The following is a 5678-nucleotide window of genomic DNA, read 5'->3' as shown; positions in this document are numbered from 1 at the left end:
TTGTAGTTTATGACCATGATTAGAGATGAGATGGAAATTCAAGGTCACTGACATATAGGTAGCTGTGGGCTGGATAACATCACCTAAGGAAGAAGTCAATTTCTATAGTTTAAAATCTTTTATTTGTGATCAAAACAGCTTTAATTTCTCTCTTGTATGATTAAAAGAATTTTTTAAATGTAAAGGTATAAAGAACAAATTATAATCCTTGAAACCTCACCATTCACATTTTGATGATTGTGCCTCAAAAATACCTTACCGTTATTCTTCTTTCATATGTATGTTTGTACATAAACGTATCATACATGTTTTTCCACAGGCATTTTTGAGACATTTAAAAAATGTTTATTGTGAAAAATCTAAAGCATGCAGAAGAGAAAAAGTATAATAAATTGTCATCAACCTATTATCCAGCTTCAAGAATTATCCATATTTTTCCAATCTTGTAGGCAAATTTCAGACATTATCTCATTTCACACATAAATACTTCATTATGCGTTGCCAGTTGAGAGAGTATGTTTTATGTGCCAACCATGTCATTATCCCAGCTTACAAAATTAACAGTTTTTAATATGCAATCCATATTCAAATTTGCTTGTCTCCTTTATTTTTAAACAATATATCTCACTTATTATAATTAAGCAAAAATGTGAGAAGTTATTGGAAATTATAAAAGACTTATTTGAAGAAACACATCTAGTAATAATATTTTGATAATTATGGTAGTGATGAGGAGAGATGTGATCTATTACAGTAAAAATACTTGATGTCTCTGAGATTAAGTTGCAAAATGTTTGCTTTGAATTGCATATTATTTTAGAAAGTCAATTTAAAAGTTTTCCTTTTGATTCTTGTAAAATTTACTCCTTCCCTAACATTTCAACAACCAACGTTAAAATCTTTCCATATTTTCTCTCTCTCTCCCTCTCTTTTTTTTTTTTGCCCTGACTGGTGGCATGTGGGATCTTAGCTCCCCAGCCAGGGACCAAAGCTGTGGCCCCTGCATAGGACTCATGGGGTCATAACCACAGGACCACAGGGGAAGTCTCCCTTCCATATTCTTTTTAAATGCTCATATAGTTATCCTGGGCTTCCCAGGGGGCGCTAGTGGTAAAGAACCCACCTGCCAGTGGGCGATTCAAGAGATGCAGTTTAAATCCCTGGGTCAGGAAGATCCCCTGGAAGAGGGCATGGCAACCCACTCCAGTATTCTTGCCTGGAGAATCCCATGGACAGAGGAGCCTGGCAGGCTACGGTCCATAGAGTCACAAAGAGTTGGATACGACTAAAGCAACTTAGCACGCCATAGTTATATACATATATAGGGATTGCCAATCTTGATCATGATTGTTTGATAAAATAGATCATATTACATATACTTCTTGAATTTCTGAATAAACAATATTGTGGAAACCCTTGCAAGTAAATTCATTCTTTTTAATGGCAACATCTTTACTCCATGGAATGAAGTGTTTTGATTTAGACACTCTCCCCTTGATGGACTCTTTTTGGTTCTTTGTCCACTACAAATATTGCAACACTAAACACCTTTATATATTCCTATGTATGAATGCAGTCTTTTATTTCCATGAGACAAATTCTTACGAGTGAGATCCCACTCGCTGGGTTGAAAGACATGATTTTTTTAAAAAATATTTTTCATATTGCTTTCCAAAAAGACAATACTAATTCTCTTTTTCACCAGTTATATATGAAAACATATGAAAACATACTTCTCCTTGCACGCCCATCAGTAGTAGATGTAACATCCTTTTGAATTTTTGCCAATCTGATGGGTGAGAAGTTCCTTTAATTTGCATTTTCCTGAGTATTGGGAGACTCAGTCACATGTTTATTGGCTGTTTGGGTTTACTCTTCTCTGAGCCTATTCATACCCTGGGAACATTTTTCTATCGGCTGCTTTGTCTTTTTCTTACCAATTTGTAAGAACTAGAAATTAACTCTGTCTGTCATGGACACAGTAAATATATTCTCTCCAACTTAGTGTGTGTCTTTTAACTTTGTTTATGAGTCTCTTTATCTATCTAAAATAGTTTAAATTTTATGTGGTCAGAAAGTTTCACATCTGATAATGACAGAATACCCTATAAAAGATAACCTGACAGACAATGATGATAAATTCTTGGCAAAATGTTGAAAAGGCTACGTAAAGGCACTGAAAACAATCAAAGTCTGGCAGAAACTGGAGAGTCTGACCCTTGAAAGAAAGGGACAGCAGTAAGTGAATTTCTCACGGTAACATTTTTGTGCCTAAGAGCAGGCCCCAGGCGGTGCCGCATGAGCTGGCTAAAAATCGGATAGAGATCTGCATTTTTACTTGTGTTGTCTTTCAGCCTCCAAGTCGTGTTTGACTCTTTGCGACCCCGTGAACGGCAGCAACGCCGGGCTTCCCTGTCCCTCACCATCTTCTGGAGTTTGCCCAAGTTTCATTGAAACAGTGATACCAACCAACCGTCTCATCTACTGCTGCCCTCTCCTCCTCCTGCTTTCAATTTTTCCCAGCATCAGGGTCTTGTTTATTATTTTTTTTAACTTGAGGGGGGATCAAAGAACAAAACTGAGGGCTTCCATGGCAGTTGGAACGTGAAGGAGGAAATCCCAGAAAGAGAAATTCATGGAGAGGGTGTTCCGATTCTGCTTACAAACTTCATCCAAGCCTTGGAGTGTTTTTTTAACTATGAATTCAGTGGGGAAACTCCTAGAGGTCTGACTGTGGCTAAAATAACTGAACAGATTTCAGAGTTTGGAGTTTGAGTTCAGCCAAGTGAACTGCCTGGTGAAATAGAAAAACAACACTCTTTCAGAGCAATATAAAAGAACCCAGAGTCACTAATACAGTATCCAGGATATAATCCAAAATTACCAAACATGGGAGGAAATAGGAAAATGTGAACCATATTCAAGAGAAAAGGCAATCATGGAGACCAATCTCAAGGTGAGCCAGATCTTGGGATTCAGAGACAAGAATTTTAAAGCAGCTATGATAACTATGTTCAAGGACATGAAGGAAAATATGCTAAGAGTGAATGATTAAATAGAATACCTCAGCAGAGAAATAAACTATCAGAATAAGCAAATGAGGATTCTAGAACCAAGGCATATAATATGTAAAATTTAAAAATTAGCTGGATGAAATTAAATTTTACGTAATAAAGATGATTCTCTTTCTTTGAAATAGACTCTGTATTTCCTGTTATAGATAAAAATGCACTCTCCTCCCCCGCACTGGCCTACAATCCCTGAATTACACATTGTTGTTTAGTCATTAAGTTGTGTCCAACTCTTTGTGACCCATGGACTGTAGCCCACCAGGCTCCTCTGTCCATGGGATTTGCCGGGTAAGTGTACTGGATTGGGTGGCCATTTCCTTATTCAGGGGATCTTCCCGACCCAGGGATTGCCCAGGTTTTCTGCATACACAGGTGGGTTCTTTACCATTGAGCCACCAGGGAGGAATTACACATGTATTCACCTAAAATTCCCCCTAAGACTTTTATATTCTATTTGTTCATTTAAGCCTTATTACTCAATTTGATTTTAATTTATTCTATGGCATGAGATGAGGATTCAACTCCATTTTCTTACTTGGATAGGTGTTTTTTTCCATCCAGCATCATTTACCAATTAATCTTATCTTTTTTCCTCACCGAGAGTAAAACATTTATTATGTATTAAATTCTTACATATAGTGCAAGATATTTCTGGACTCTTTTTTCTGTTCCAAAGGTTTCTGTCAATCCGATAACCCTATATCATTGCCATACTATCAGATTCTAGTAGTTTTGTTGTTGTTTAGATGCTAAGTTGTATCCGACTCTTTTGCAACCCTGTGGAATGTAGCCTGCCAGGCTCCTCTGGCCATGGGATTTCTCAGGTAAGAATACCGGAGTGAGTTGCTATTTCTTCTTCCAGGGGACCTCCCCAACCCAGGGATCAAAACCATATCTCCGGTGTCTCCTCCATCGGCAGGTAGATTCTTTACCACTGCGCCCCCTGGGAGGCCCTCTAATAGCTTTACTGTATATTTTAATAGCTACAAAGCAAGGTAAATCTTTTCCTTGCCTTTCCTAGCATCTAGAAGCTGTCTGCATTCTGTGGCTAATCACCACTTCCTTCTTCAAAGTCAGTATCACCTCACCTTGCCTTCTGCTTCTATTGTGTATCTCCTCCTCTGACTCTCCCGTCTCCCTCTTTTCCTCGTAACTATTGCGGTTCCATTGGGCCCGCCCAGTTCATCTCAAGATCCTTAGCCAGATCACATGCAATGCCCTTTGTCACATTCACAGGTTTTAGATGTGGACATTTTGGGGGGACCATTTCTTCCCACCCACCATAGCCACCAGTTCCTGGCTATGTGCTCAGGATGGGGGCTGCCTTGGTGATGTTATGACAAGGTCTTGCTTCAGAACCCAGTCCCAGTCCCCTTGGGCTCATCAGTTCAGTTTTCTAGTTTCTGGTCAAAGGAGGTGGCTCTTCCCCAGGTGCCAGGCACCCATCCAAGAACAGAACATTCCCTTAGGACAGCTCAATGACCAGAGCAGCAAAGGGCAGACCCATGTACACACAGACACATGCCCACACACACAGGGTGGGATTAACCTGAGGGAAGGCTTCAGACTTGACCGCTGGGTGCTGTTAAAAGCCTTAAGTGCATCTGCATGTCCAGGCCTGTGTGAAAGTGTGTGCGCACAGTGTGGACCTGCAGTTGTGTGTGCTCGCATCCATATGAGTATATGCTTGTTGGTGAGCACACAAGCATGGGTGCATGTGAATGAATGTCGAAGTCTGTCTGCCTGTCTGCATGTGAGTGTGTGTGAGTTCGAGTTTTTTAAAGACTGAACAGCAGGCAGTCAGTTTACCATTATAGGGGATGCACATAACTCATCTCAGGGGAGAAGGTTCTTTGCTTCGAAAAGAATATTGTTAGTACCCTTAGGTGTTGTAAGTGGCCTGGCAAGCCCTGGAAGGCAAAGCGTGCAACAAAGAGAGAGCTGAATTTCCCAGCAGAATTTCTGGGAGCAGCCTGGGAGGCAGAGGGTGAGAGGCACAGATGCAAACCCAAAGGAGGTGGAAGGAAAGGCTGGTGAGTGGGAAGAGGACCCCCAATGGGGAACAAGGCAGGGATTCCACAGAAGGTCGTGGCCAGTGCAAATTCCCTATGGTGAGATATGGCTGCTGGTCTTCTAGAAATGGTGATGTCTAATCCTGAGCTTCCATTTGCTTCCTGCTATGTGCTGTAACTGTCCTCAATGCTCCAAACCTTCAGGAAGTCTGTTCATACGATAACCTTTGTTTGGGGGAAATAACAGGATAGAAATGGGTGTGAATGGCCAAAGTTGGAGGTCAGAGTCACAAGGGCTGGGAATACTGATGAGGGTGGCTTCAGTGCATATCGACCCAGGGAAATCTGCCTGGACGCCCCTGGAAATACTGGGGGAGACACCCTACAGCCTGTCAGATAGGAACTGGAACTCTCTGACTTCAGTGTGAAGCAAGGGCTAATCTGGGCTCCCTTCTCTGGTGGCTCAGTGGTAAAGAATCCAGCTGACAATTCAGGAGACGTGGGTTCAGGAAGATCCCCTGGAAAAGGAAATGGTAACTCATTCCAGTATTTCTTGTCAATGGAAATCCCATAGACAGAGGAGCCTGGGGGGCCA

Source organism: Capra hircus, chromosome 11 (genome assembly GCF_001704415.2).
Source record: "Capra hircus breed San Clemente chromosome 11, ASM170441v1, whole genome shotgun sequence".
Classification (NCBI taxonomy): domain Eukaryota; kingdom Metazoa; phylum Chordata; class Mammalia; order Artiodactyla; family Bovidae; genus Capra; species Capra hircus.
This window is presented reverse-complemented; position numbering follows the sequence as displayed.